The sequence below is a fragment of the Hypomesus transpacificus genome, chromosome 8, assembly GCF_021917145.1.
Source record: "Hypomesus transpacificus isolate Combined female chromosome 8, fHypTra1, whole genome shotgun sequence".
Lineage (NCBI taxonomy): Eukaryota > Metazoa > Chordata > Actinopteri > Osmeriformes > Osmeridae > Hypomesus > Hypomesus transpacificus.
Genome location: NC_061067.1, coordinates 7,744,014 through 7,759,500, shown reverse-complemented (window position 1 = coordinate 7,759,500; position 15,487 = coordinate 7,744,014). Strand labels below are relative to the sequence as shown.

At 38.7% G+C, this 15,487-nt stretch overlaps 1 long non-coding RNA gene across 1 annotated transcript in view; it reads right to left on the bottom strand.

Annotated features, from left to right (window-relative positions):
* The window catches only part of LOC124470543, a 28,148-nt gene extending 14,409 nt beyond the window's left edge, over window positions 1-13,739 (bottom strand). The window contains exons 1-4 of the long non-coding RNA XR_006956419.1: window positions 13,496-13,739; window positions 12,822-12,893; window positions 10,712-10,791; window positions 264-402 (exon numbers count right to left, since the gene is read on the bottom strand). This is a non-coding gene — a long non-coding RNA (uncharacterized LOC124470543). The remainder of the gene's footprint in view (window positions 1-263; window positions 403-10,711; window positions 10,792-12,821; window positions 12,894-13,495) is intronic.
* Between the last annotated feature and the right edge of the window lie 1,748 nt (window positions 13,740-15,487).

Here is a 15,487-nt window from a genome sequence, read left to right as displayed (position 1 = left end):
GCGTAGAGAAAATGAGGTGTCAATTTCCACGTGGGATTTCACATCCTTTTCTAGAGAAATGAAAAGTAGTTTTTCTTGACCATGCCCTTTTGTGAATTGTGAATTCCCCAGAATATGGTGCCAAGCACATTCATGTAATATCTGTCTTTTTTTACCATGCGTGTGTGTTTTTGTTGCCAGGCACACAAAGCCAGAAAGGGTCAAGGCCACATCCGACTCACCTCAGACCCCCTGTTCTCTCTGGGGACTGGCCTGTCACTCACCCTCTATGGTAACGCGTCATGGTCGAGAAAGGCACATAGAGAGAACCCCCGACGCCGCGCTGACACTCGCAACATCATCGTGCGGACCCGTCTTCGGCGTGACATCTTCCTTGTGGAGACCCGCCGCTATCTCTTCTCACTGTGGAAAGAAAGACACACATACATATGCTGGGTGAGCCAATGGGTGGATGTCATACCTACAGCATAGGCAGAAAAGCCTAAAATAGATGGTTTTGTTTCAATGCCTCTATCTACTGTTCTAGTGTGTTCTATGGCTAGATCCCACAATTATTGTCTTTGCCTTCATTACTGAACTCAGTTTTGAATGAAAAAAAGAAGAGAGACCGCATTGTCAAAAATTATGATTTTCAAAGGGCGTTTGCCTTTTGTTTTGCGCACAATGTTTTGCCATGACATGACAACTATTTATCAGTTCTGGAAAAGCTTGAGACTCCACACTGTCCAAAATTATGATTTCCAAACCATCTTTGGTGTTGCATGCTACAGAATTATTGGAAAATAGTTCAGTTAAAGTAACTGGGTCTTATCGTTCTGTTGGAACATCATTTGGTGTACATGCCAACAAGTAAACATATTCAGCTGTTTAACTGGGTGCTTAATATTTATGTAATCAGTTCATATTGCACATGTCTCAAAATGCCCTTCCTGTATCAAAAAGGTATACTTTCTCTGAGGGATTCTACAAAGCATATTGGAATACAAATCATCCAGCCTTCATTGTGAACCAATGGGAGAAGAGATGGTTGGATGCATGATACTGCAGAATAAAAATGGCCACGCAATCTCACACATGATAAACGTGGAGCCATAACTAAATGTTAGTTTGTGATACAGCACAAATCTCCTCTAACACCAAACGTAAAATGAGTGGAGATAAATCTGTCACATAGAACTTTGTGAGGCAAATCATCACAGTAATGTCTTATTTGAGAGTGCTGATTGTAAAAACAAGATAAAGAGATAAACCTGTTTCCAATGATACAGCATCGTATGCATTCTTGCTTACACGCGAAACATCCATTATTGAGCTGTATTTGTTGAATGGCACCCCTATTAACCAATCCTGAGGCTTTATTTGGTCTTCCACCGCCCATCTTGTATATACATCTATACTACTCCAATCCCATGAAGAAGCCCCTGTGCCTTCAACCACTCATTGTGCCTTCAGTTTAATGGAGAAAATGGTGGCACACACTAAAAGGGAACTACCCATTACCTATGTCAGAACCTTCAACCTGTGCTATCCTCACAATAGTTTTCATCAATGACTTAGAAAATACAGAGTGATTGGACCTGGTGTTAGGAGGGAAGGGTATGGTTCAGTGGAGTATGCCATACCACACAGCAGTGGTCGGCGCCTCCCCTACACCCCCATCCCCCCCTCACTCACTCACTTTGCTGCATGCTGCCATTTTAACTTCTGAGTGGCAGGCAAGAGGGTGGGGTGGCAGCGGCGGCCATGTTGGTGGAACCACTACACCCTCTCCACAGGAACATCAACATCTGCCGTTTCCTGCTTCTGTCTGCATGATGATGCGGGTGTCCTTGCACCATCAAAGACTGTACAAACATATTGCTGCTTGAGACTCTAAGGGTCTTTCATATTGAGTTTTATTCAATACTTGATACTAATTCACTGAATCTGGAAAATATACGACATGTCGAAAAAACCCTTGTAATGTTTTGTTGAGGTTTATTGATAGTTGTATATAATGCAGTCATGTTTTGTAAATGTAATTGCATGAAGGACAAAACACCTAAAAATCAGTATATCATTAATATAACAAATGTCAACATTCCTAAAATGTTATCTCTTAAATAATATTTAGTCATAGCAGTTCTTATCTCTAAATACATGATTTTCAGTCTATTGAAAATGATCATTACCATTATTGCTCAAAAAAGCCTTTGCAAGGAATTGCAAGGCTCTCAACATAAACCTATTTTAAAGTATGAATCTATACTTTTCAACAGATTGATTTATCAGATGAACAATTCCTCAAGAATACAGAACACATAAATCTTGTACAATCAAAAATGTTAACTAAGATCACAACTACCATTTTTGTGAGGTATGTAAATAATACAACAGCGCAAAACTGTTCAACAGATTTTCCTGAGCATATTTACAATTTTGAGATCAAAAGGCCACATTAATATCAATTGCAGTAATTACTTACTGACTTAATGATTTGATGTCAGAGGATGATCCAATTCTAAAATGTAAAAAAGAAAGAAATCCAGCCAAAAACCTTTTATATAGTTTTTTCCTTTATCTATCACTATCTTTTTAACAAAACGTAATTCCTTCCAAATATATTGCCAAGCAAGCACTTAATCTGTAAACAAATATGTATTTCCATGTCCTAACACAAATGAGCCATGTGTGTACAACCAGGCCCTAAATGTGTATATATATATACAGCGTATACAGTATATAATGTAGATATAATGATCTAAGTTACATACACTCCTGAAGTTTGTTGAAAAAAAATGCAAAATAAAAATGTTAAAAAACTTTAGAAAAAACTTTTGTCAATAGATTCATCGTAGTTGTCCTTTCCAGGAGGCAGTGTATTATATGGGTAACATCCATACCCCCGCCTGTTCTCCCCACTGCCGAACTCCTCCAAAATGAAAAAGAAAAAAAAAATCCCCTTGGATGACCAGAGTGACTCTTAACCAACTACATTTAAGGTCAGAGTTCATCATGTCTCCTTGGCAACACCATAGAAACAGGCAACGGTGTCTAGACAGGTCATGGTACCCCCCCACACTCCCATCTATCCCCTTAGAACCCCCCCCACACACACACACACACCACTACCATTCCCCCCCCCCTCCCGCCCCCCCGGTGCTCTTTCCGGAAGGGAGGTGTCAACAGCAGCCAAGTACAGGGTAAACAGGGCAGGGGGGCGGCCTTTAGCCCTGAGAGGTCGGATCACCGCCTCCACCCTCTGCTGATCAAAGCTGATGGTCCTCTGTGCCAGGGCCTTGGTCAGAGGGGGCAGGGCCGGGAAGATGAACTCTGCGTTTCTGTAATCTGGATGTGTCCAGACCCAATTGTCTCCTTTCACAGCCCAGAATGGACCCTTCCGGTGCCACTGATTACATTAGGGAGGAGAGACTCTTTCACAGGGGGGTTCAGACAAAAGAAGAGCTTCCGTGCCCCTCCGCCATCTGGTCCCAGAAGAAGGAAAAAAGGTCCCAGGAAGAGAATAAGCCAGGCGAGCAGCCTCGCTGCGCTGTAATTAAAGGGATGCTATTTGAATAGATGGGATGGCTGGACAGATAAGCAAACATACAGTAAGCTTCGCACATTCACGCAGAGATTGGGACCCAATCTGCATTGGCAAATAAAGCTAGTTTGCAGGGTATCTGCATCAAAGCCTGGAATCAAGCCGGATGTTTTATGCTAAAATGGATTTTTAGTTATTGGTTATTGTGCATAACTATAGAAAACCACTGGCAAAATGGAAATGTTGGTTCTTAAGCACCACTTCTCCCATTTGTTAACAATGAATTCATTATTAATCAAGAATTTTGTAAACATTTCGTACTTTTCCTAAATAACTTTGTACAGAATCATGTGACAATTCTTTTTTATGAAATAGTATGTATCGGGGCCATTATTAAAATTCAGTTGTAAGACCATCAAAGTCATTTTTTCCCATTCTTTTTTGAATGAGTCAAGGTTCTGTGCAGAAAAAAGAGTGCCCACCCTACCTTCCACTAAATGTGGACATCTCATTGGTATTTTGTATTGTGTTTCCATTATGGCACCTGCATTTTTTAAATTAAGCTATACACAACTTGAAAAAAGGAGATCTTTTGGATGTAAAATACAGTTTTTGGGTCATGATAGACACGTTACATGGTTCAGACACAACTCTATCAAGGTACAATTCACATTACTTTAGCCTTACTTTTAGTGTTGTTAAAATCATATTTTAGCTATGTTTTTGTTACCCTTCATTCTGGAGTTGTCATTAATCACAGTAAGGGTACATTTAACTGGTTTCTTTATTTGATTGGACTACCCACTGTATAAAACAACAAGTAAACACAGACATCAGCATAAACATATAAATGAATACCATCGTCCAAATAATCCTTCAGGGTCCACAGCACCATTCTGAGATTTGAGGAATTGTCTAAACTTAAGTCTTTAAATCTAAGATAATCAGTTCATTCCCAGACTTCTGATGACTTATTTGAAAACAACATCTTAATACCAAACGGTATTGTGACCATTCCAATCCATTTGTACGTGTGTCTAAATGCGTGTGTTTGTTTAAGAGTTAAATAAGAGGTTGACTGGCAGAAACCAACTCTGTGTTTCTGTTCTGGGACAAGTTTGGGGAGTGTGGCGTGAAGAGGGCAGGTGTCGTCAGTCAAGTGGGGTACATGAGCGAGGTCCCATTCTGCAGTTTCTTACGATCCTTAATTAGTGTTTGTTCCATCCCAATCTCCTCTGAGCAGCCAATGATGTTACCAGGTCTTCTGGTTCACTCATTACTCATGGTAACAAACAAGCTGGAAATAACTTTCAATCCTAAGGAGACCTGAGAATGGCGTTCCAGGGAGGGTCTCAAGTCACTGTGTGAAGCGAACAAGAACAGACACGACACCTGGCATTTCCCAGCCAAAGTGTGTTGTTTCACACTACTGAGCACACTAGCGAAACAACATGCTTCTTAATTGTGATACTGGTGTGCTGCTGAGGAGACTGGGGCAAAAAAGCAGCTTATCCAAACATGTGTTCCTCCCAACTACAGTATTCTTTCAACTTTAGTTCGACAAACCCTGTAAGCATTTCGATGGCCATTATTTTATTGGACAATTCTTGATAAAAGTGACAGTATAAAGCTTAGCAGTAATAAAAAAATGTTAAGCTGTCTGGATTGATAAAACCTGGCCTTGCATAACGCCTATCCCAAGACATAGCCTGTGGTTTCCTTGGCATCTGTGTTTGCCTACAATCCTGAAGTTAATGAAAGTGCCCATAGTCATTAACAATAGGCACACCAAACAACAAGGAACGACATTAAGGGGGAGCGAAAGGGTAAAAAGAAAAATAATATGTGGAAGGAATGCAGTCTACCATAAACTGGGAGTTTTCTGGGAGTTTTTCCTTGTCTTCCTTGAGGGTTTAGGTTGGTTGAGGGGCAGTTCTATGGGCGCATGTGAAGCCCTCTGTGACATGCTTGCGTGTAAAAAGGGCTATACAAATAAATTTGATTTGATTTGATTTGATTTGATAAACATATGTAGAAAAATGAATAAGACAGAAACTAAAGATAGAAAAGCAATGAGGCCAAGCACATTCAGGTCATCCAACATTCTCGGTTACAGATCCTAGCACAAACAAACTATTTGAAGACACATTTTTACTAATAAATGTATTTCCTAAGGCGAAGCATGTGTAAAGGTCACTCAAGAAAAGTGACCATCTTGGAGGCATGCATACAGAATGTATGTCACCCTTGGTTTGTTGCATCCAACACAGCAACTGGTTAGATATTTTAAGTGGGTGATTAGCTGATAGTATAATCACCTTTAAGATAGCGATGAAGATGAAAGAGTTTCAACACAAAAACTTAACTTGGCCTTTCACTGGTCAGTTCACAGTAGGATTCTGGGGGTCATAAGCTAAGTCTTGTAAAGAGCCTCAAACGGTAAGGAGTGCATACTGAGGACTTTCTTGCGGGTGTAACAAAAACAGTAAGGTTTAAGTGAACAAACATGAGAAATATCAATTTCACATTTGGTTTAACGCTTTCACACCTAATGTCACTGACACTCCATGAGAGGGTTGCGGAAGACAAAACAAAGCTGCTGGATAAGGATCATGTTATTGCCTATCAATTAGGATCAAAAGAGGATTAACTGGCATGGTTCCTTGGCTGGGGTGGAAGCCCATGCAAAGTCACTGAATACTAAGGGTCACCCCTCTGACTTCATTAGGCCTGACCTTTCCACACCATTGTGTGACAGGAAAGACATGGTACGGTTAGCATTTCTCCTTTCAATGATCATATTTTTCTGTTTAAAATTGGTCTGAAAAATATTTGTGAGATGTGAAATATACACTTTAATGGTCTTGAGAGACTTGTTAGGGTACTGCAGTTTGGAAAAGGTGGGAATTTACTCATCAACCCACATATTCCCTGTTTACGAAATAATTTCTTCCACCTTAGAGAGAGGTAAGATTGACCAATTAGTTATGGTGCATGTTTCTCTAGCAAAGAGGTTCCGCTGGGTCGACTGGTTCTAAGTCTGCCTTTGAGTCTTATTTCACTAAAGGTCACATTGTGCAAAAAAGGAAGGTATACCTAGTGAGGTCTACATTGAAGAAAAACAGTCTACAAAAAAACATTTCTGCAAGACTAGGGCATTCACATATGGAGTGGCGCGGCATGTGGATTCCTTACTCTGCAACGCTATGCTGATACCAATTCAACGCTCTGTGTGGGTGTTGACAAAGTTGGAAGATACATACAGCAAAGTAGCTAGTGGATTGGTTTAGGTGTCCCAGCGTCACAAAAAAGTGGAATATTTCTAGACTTTTTTTTATGCCCCTCAACGCATGAATTAGACGTGCCGCGATGCTCCTCACGTCCCCTTGGCTCCTCCCCCAAACCTGAATTTTTATTGATAATGTATTGCAACTCGCCATGCCGCTCCATATGTGGATGCCTTATAATGTTCTATCAAATGATGAAGAACTTAATGGTACTCTTTTGCTCAACATTAGAACTGTCTAAGTGTTCACTTTAAGACCTGTTAAAACTACAACAGTGGAATGGAGGGGTAAAAAGATATAAGAAAATATAAGATGGCAGGTATTCAAGTTTTTTTGGCCAAGTTGCTCAACAGGTTAACGCCACCCCATCAAGTATTTCCACTCGGTTTTATCTCAAAGGTTTTGCAACATTCAGTTAAACCGTCACTGGCATCTTTTTCCATTCACTAGTTGGGGTTTCATAGATGAATACCTCATTTGAAAGGCATTGGCTGAAAATATTTTCATTGAAATAAGAGAATAGGCTGGAAGCTGTCAGTATTACACAGCTGGGCGAGACGGGCAGGATGTGTGTGAACGTCTTAAAACCCAACCACATTACAACGACACTTCAACAAAAAAACAATTGAACAATCATCAAAAACAAAGCATACATGCTTTTACCGTTGAGCTAAAAAAGTCAATACCATGAGCTGACCTTCAAACTATCACAAATTCCTACTTGTCAGCAAAACTATACCGTTTTGGTCATCTAGTGCTCCCTTGAAGCAACCTCTGAGTAAAATGTAATAAAACTACCAGATGTTAGTGTTGCTTTCAAAGTCATGATTGCTTTTCCATTGTTCTACAGGGGCTGAAGGTGTACCTTACTGTAACCAGACTATCTGGTCTCAGACACTAGAAATCTTCCATGCGACCTAGATGGTATGATGCTGATGTCCAAACATATGGGCCAAAAATGTTCTGGTCGATGAGGAAATTGTACTGGAAGTTATCAAAGATCTGTACACCAAAGTGCTGGTATCACTGATTTCATGGTTAGATGACAATGATTTAATTCAATATTATTATTATTTTTACAGATCATGAGAGAAATCTAACTGTAACTTAATAACATAAAACATATTTGGCATGGATCAGCTTTTTTTTGTATGACACACAAATGCCAGACTTAAAACCTCAGTTTAATGTGAAAGTTATGGAAACAGTTACTGAAAGTCATTTGTCAGCATATTTTTGATGTATTCTTTAGCCCAAATCTGCAAACACATTGGTATTATTTGGCATTTCTAAATTCATTATGCAAACGCGCATCAATTACTTTACATATCCCCCATAACCAAAGATGGAGGTTATGTGTTATACAGTGCCTTATTTGGTCGCAACATTATACTTGGGGATTAATCTTATCAACTCAAATTAAAACGTAAACATATTTGAGCAAACTCGTTGGTGAACCAATGAAGTTTGCTGGATTTCTACATTGATTTGTTGCAGTAGAAAGGTCAAGAAGTTTCGATGAACAAAAAAAGTATTCTCAAGTGCAAGCAATCTGACCTAAGATGAGGCAGGGTTCTTCCTCTGCCTCTCTTCACCCATCACCACCACCACCCCAAGCACACACACACACACACACATATACACACAAGCACACACACTACCCTCACTCTCTCGCTTGCTCCCTCTCCCTACTGTTGTGGCAAGAAAGAAGCAGTCCTGCTTAACATGTTTCTGACAGCCATTCTTGTGTTGGGAGTCGGAAAGACAGTTTGGCCTTCATGAACTTATTAACATTCGACCCAACACCAGTATTCAGAGAGGGAAGGTCATTGGCAAAATCTCCCACATTGTAACCTCAGAATGATAAAGGAACTCATTACACACAAAGCTTGCAGCTAGTCTGGACCTCATATACTTTCAGGAAAATAGACTGAAAGTGATGCATGTGTGAAGACAGTTGAGAGTTGTATTTGATTTTCAGGGGAAAATAAGTTGACAAAACACTCGTTTTTATTGTGCATTAGCAAAACAATCTAACTATTCGTCTTAAGGATAAGTAAATACTGTACATTCAAGCATAACTCTCCAAATTATTAGTTGTACATTTTGATTTACTTCAAAAATGCTTATAATGCTTAACCTTCAATTACTTCTAAATGCATGGGTCGTCCTTTTGCGTATTGACCAACTATTATTTGTCTTTGTTTTTTTTTCAAAGCATATTAAAAAATATATTACAAAATATAAAAAATAATGTCAGTTGACTGCGATGATAGTCGTAGTCGGTATGGTGGTTACCATAAAAAGAGCAGAGCAAAATAACAAACAAAAAAACGAAATTAAAAGTAATAACCGATCGATTACGATCTAGTTACGAAATTGTTTAACCCAAAAAACAATCATAATGAAATACCATTGTGCATTGTTGTCCATAAAAAAACTTAAATGATGATTAATACACAAATGAACATTGAAACAAAGCACACTGCATATGCAAATACTAATTTGTTTTAAATTATTAGATAAAACAGATATTAGGATGTAATTGTCATACCACAAACATATACTTTATTATACTTTAAGTCCTTCTAAACAAAAACATTAACATTTTCAGATTTAATTCAGTACATTTTATTTTGTTGAGTGTAATTCTTTTTGGTTCGGACTATAACAATGTTAAACAATGCATAACGGTGATGATAAAACATGCTTTTGAATATTGATAAATTTGAATACAATTTGCACAAGATGTTTTTTTCATTTTTAAAATGAGTGGCCAATGTGGTGGACTGTCTTAAACTGTGGCGATAACGGATTTAAAAATATTACTTCTGCCCGAGGTTCGTTCAAAAATGAATAGTTGCCCTCTTTAATCTCTATAAGCGTAAGGGACAATCTATAAAAAACATTGTATTAGATCACTGGCAAAATACTTTACAGAACTCTGTAACATTCAATATTTCCAGTTCTGGTTCCTACTGGTTTGTACGCAACACAGTTTGCCTATCCCAGTAGCTTTCCTAGAGTGTTGCTACCGCCTACCACATAAAATGGAGGCTGCTGGTCTTGAGTTATCGATAGCCAAGCCTAGCGAAGGGACACAGCTGTACAAAGAGACCTAATCTTATGTTGCCATGAGGGAAACAAGCAACTGGGCCCTGTTTGGCCAACTGCCAGAAAATCCCTTAAAATACAGCAAAAGGCTTTGATTCAAATGATATCACACCAATGTAGAATGGAGACACCCAGTTTCCTCAGAGAACTGCGTCATTACGTAGTCAGTACAGAAAACAGCAGCCCTTAAAGAAGCAGTCTTGGTGTCGCTATTGTGCACATCTCTGCTTTCAATCCAAATTCTTAAACCATATAGGCTGATATCAATGAGCACCGAGATCCTCTCAGAATGTTGAACAATATATCAAGCAGCTGTATGACTAAGACCATAAGCAATCTGTCTTGATGTATCTTTGCGCCACAGCCTGTGAGCAGTACAACAACAGCATGGAGGATACAGAGCTAGTAGTTGAGAGACACAACAATCCTCTGACACCACTTGCCTCAGCACTTTCTAGCAAGGCCTCCAGTGGTCTTTATCAGATCCACATGTTTAATTATCTTGTAAAGAGATCAAGAATCATGGTTTATTAAAAGGCAGACCTGAATAGTGTCAAGCCATATCTCAGCATCCTATCAATCAAATTTGACGATGCAAGCTGCTGCTCAGTTTCTGTTAATATCAATATCTGCTGCACAAAGTCACACCACCCCTCTCCCCACGCCCCCTCTTCCCACGGGGCACTTGCTCACTTTCCCCAACACTTTTGCAAATTCCAAGCATTTCTTCACTTGATTTGAAACATGCCCAAATGTGCTTAAACGAACAGGTCAACACAAATCTTACCGTGAACACACATTGGGAACACATTGCCAGAGACAAGGAGTATTTCTAGCTGTCATGGTATGCTGCATCTTCTCGGCCTCCTGAAATTGGAAAAGATAGACATAGTTTAAAACACAACTTATGGATTTCAAGCCAACAAAAATCGACATCTCAAAAGCTTAGATTAAACACTACAAATGGGGTTTTCAATGTCACATAGTGCATGATATTGTATTATACATGGATGTAAACAATATTATACTCTACAGAAAATCAATGGCACTGAATATGTAAAAAAAGGAAAAGATACTATCAGGTTAACCTCACTATAATAGGAGTCATCTCTTCTCGAATAAGTTTCGTAATTTTTTATCTAGATTGTGAATTTGACCTAGACTAAAACTAACAAAGTTGCCCCAAAAAACATTTTCTTATTCTTCTTCTAAATAACAATGTTTTCGTTTCTCATTATGCTTTGAAAAATATACATTTCAAAGTAAAAATATTTTGTTAAGTTTAACATGGATGTCTGGACCACAAAAGATCAAATGCAATGATGTTAAGGCATGCATACAGTGCTCAGATTTAGGCTACATAGAAAATTATCATTCTGAAAACCCTCAAAAACTATTACGGAACATCACAAGGTGAGGTGGAAGGAGGAATCTGACAGAAAGTGAAGATGCACTAAGCAGGTGATAATGAAGAGATCTGTCCTGGCTGGTCACTGATAAGATCAACAGATAAACTTCACAGTCAGAGACTGAAAATGACTTGTACTGTCAGGCTACTCCCCTAAGGGGCTGTAAAAGCACCCAAAAAGCTTTTAAGTCTCAAAAGATTTATCTAATTATCTAAATAAGTGGTCTGCTCTGAACTAATACCTAGACTCATTATGTCTGCGTTTGATGAATGTTATGTACACTCTGTTTAGTACTCTGTAAGGCTGATGTGTTCATATATCACATTGGTTAGGGTTATGTGATAAGACAGGCTCAGCTGCATGCGTGTACACATGCTTCTACCACAACAGAATGCATGTACACATGCTTCTACCACAACAGACAGATTTCAGCACTATGGACAAAATGGTAATGGATGTGCTATCTAAGCATGCAATATGGTGACAACATTTTTCATTAAAATGTGTATTTTCTAAGCTCTATATCACTCCTTAATTGTGGCAATGATCGTGTAACTACACCACACTATCATGGATATCAGCATGTAGTGAAATACTGGCTTGTGATGGGGAATGAATACACAAGGGGCCAACGCTATTTTATAACAGACAATCAGGCTGCAGACCAAAGCAGGGATTTTGATACGATGCTTGCAGCAAATGTTCAATTTTGGATTTCACCAAATACGACGACGTCTTAGCGGATCTGTCTCGGATTGTTATATTACGTTTCAGTACTCTAAGATCTGTTTCACTAGCTTCTTTAAATTACACCTGTATGATTGAACCAGAAATGGTATACAACAATGTTATAGCGTGCAGGGGCCATCTTGCCTAACAGAGAGGAGAGGGTGGGTGGGTGGTTCCCTAGTCATGTGACTATGTAGCCAGTAGACAACTGCAGTGACAAAGCAAAGGTGTCTAGTTCACTGGCAACAGTATGTCTCTGAGGCAGCAAAAAAAGGTACAGCGACACATAGTCATTACCCTTTATTAGAACCCTTTACCCTTTAATAGAACCCTTAACCCCTTCATAAAACATTGTTATATTTGCTCGTAAAAGAAAACGGATAGGTTGGTTGATGGTTAATATTGGGTTATTGCATAATAATCCTAAAGCCCTAATATTACTTTCTAATTCCACTAGATAAGTTAATCATAGTGATATGATCTGTGGGGTGAGGTCAGTCAATCTCGACTAACCTGACTTTTTTACTTACTTGTTTTACAACAGAGCTTTTAGTAGTGCTTGGGATATATAAACATTTTTCACACTGAATACCATTGTCATTGCCATGTCTTCATGTCTTGACTAGTTGTACTACGGTACTCTTTGTGTTATCTTTTTTTATATATTTATCACACCCTTGAGTGCCATCAGACAGTTAACTTAACCTAATAGTTCTGTATCGACTAGGATAGTCTACATTTTGAATGTTTTTTACCAACCTTTTGAACTGCTCCACTTTGGCTCATTCTTAGATGTTGTTAAATAGACACCTGACCAGCTAGAGTAAATACCTGAGGAGTAACCAAACATTGAACAAACAATGACTACAGGCAATTAGCCTATAGCCTAATAATAACAACACCATCATACGAAACCGTTCTCACAGTCCTCAAAATATATCGGTGAATTTCCTAAATCGGCCATATATGGATACAAAATCCGAGAACTTGTCCTTATTTGGCAGTTTATTGCGCTCTAAAAACGCTTTCAAGCAATAATCTATTATTCATGAACAACAGGTTAGCATGAATGTCCAGGTGACGTTCAAAGGGTTAAACGTCATCAACGCGAGGAACTGTGCGTCATGTTCTACTCTTGACAAAGTCAGTTAGGCAACTGAACGAGCACAAAATATTTTCTGAGGAAACAATGCCGTCTTCATAGTCGACCCTCACTCACAGTGCTGAATGCTAGGTACCTTGAAATACAATTGATTAGTTTACATGACGTCAACATCAACGTAATGATGTTTGCGTAGCCTACTTGGACTTTGTATATTTAACCTAGACATATAGAAATTCTATCTCGTAACAGTCAATTTACTACCCTACATTTAACCGTTTTATGAGATTCTGTACTTAAAAGTCTCGCGCTGGAGAGATGGTTGTCTTACCTGTGCAATAATGAACTGTCTGGTGATAAACATTGGAAAAAAAACTTTCAAAGCGTGTCCCTAAACATCACTTTGTTATGCGTGGTTATTCAGTCGTGGCTCTGGCGATTTAAAGTGATTGTAGATTCCCATTTCGAATTCACGATTTCGTATGCATGTGGCCAGAGAATTATAACTCCATCTCCAATTTTATCAGTTTCAGACAGACTCCAGACAGTCTCTGGGAGGTTACGTGCCTGGCTGATTTGCGCGTGCACAATCCGCATGGTACCCAGACAGCAACATTTCAGACTGACAGCCAGCGAGCCAATGGCATGTACGATATAAAACTGAACATCCAATGACTATAAGCTATAACCGCTGGTGCCCGTATGCAGAGAGTGGAAATAATCATTTCAGTGCATTGCATGGAAAATGGTTCATTGTATTTAGGCTGTCATGATTCAGTAAAATGTGCAAACAAAGTAGTAGAGCTGACCAGAACCCTGTGTAGATTTCTCAGTGCATTCATATTGAGCTTGATGTCAGGACACTGAAACATAGTAATTCACCATAACATGAGACAATAATTAAATTAATTAATTATGCTGAGACTATACCTTGTCTGGTTTGTGAGTGAAATATTTTTATAAAAATATAGACTTTTATAAAAATGTCTATGTCTATGCTTTTCCGTCTGAGGGTCAGAATTTAAGATTTCCAAATTTGTTATGTATGTTTTCCACTATAAACTTGTACTCGGATTTGACAAAGTGTAAAAAGGTCTTTGTACATTTGATATATGCCATTCATGTTCCAGCTTCATCTTGCTCCTCTACTTTCTCAAAGACGGTTTTAAAGTTACAGAATAGTTGTCAGCACTAAACTCATTGTCTCATATGAAACATATTTTATGTTACAGGTTAGATTTTGTCAATTGCTTGCAACCAAGCCAGACTGACAGGTTTGTTGTCAAAAGAACTTTTGTGCTTTAACTGAAGAGGAAAAATTCTTGTCGCCTTTGGCTTTCCACCCTCTAAATTGCATTGTTATGGAAAACCACTGGATTGGGAACAGGGCAGAGAATCATCGAGGTCACCGTAATAGAATGTGACAGCTCTCTTCTTCAGTTGTTATTGGAAATAAACCCGAAATTCTTGGGAAAGAGTCCCGATGTAGAGCTTACAGAAATTCACTTCTTCAGTTGGTTGTTTGGAAAAAGGATTTTCATTTTAGCCCTGCATAAATTGTTTGTTCTTATTTGTGGTTGCCTCGAAAGCTAAGAAGTGGTTTCATTATTGTTGCCCACTAGTTTAGTGGGTGACAAAAATTTAGTTTGCATTAAAATAATATTGTGTGTAAGTATAACGGCGAAAATAGTATGCAATCTTGGCTATTTTGAAACTGAACTATTTTGAATATGTACATGGATGCTTTCCAAAGTATCACAACTTGTGAAATTATGAATCATCACTCAACCAAAATGTTTTAACCTTAACATGTTATTTTTTATCAAATTAAATGCCACTAACTTTTCTTTAAAAAGGTTTTGAAATAATATACAGTACAATACCATGTTTGTGTAAAATACATTTGTTAAATAAATATACTCTAGTTCAAGTAATGCTACCACTATGTTAGATCTAAGAACAACATTTGCCAGCTCAACATCTTATCCTCCCAATCCCTAAAGTCCATTAGAATTCACAGACTGTCTTTCACTAGAAAAGTCCCTCCACGCTTTCCCAAATTAAAAATCTCATGGCTGATCCTTTCCATCGCTCTGGCTTTCAGATATTGACCTTGTGGTGCTACAAAATGGCTTCTTCCTCACTGCAGGACCCCATAATGAGCCAATACAATGAGGCTTCAGTTCACTGCTCACCTCCCTTTGGTGTCTCTAGGGGTCTTTGTTGATGTTTGTCAGCCCTGCAGGAATTCGTGGGGTTCGACTTCTGCACGAGTCTAGCTAGAGAGTCAGACGACTGCCTGGTTTTCTCACTATGAGCTTAA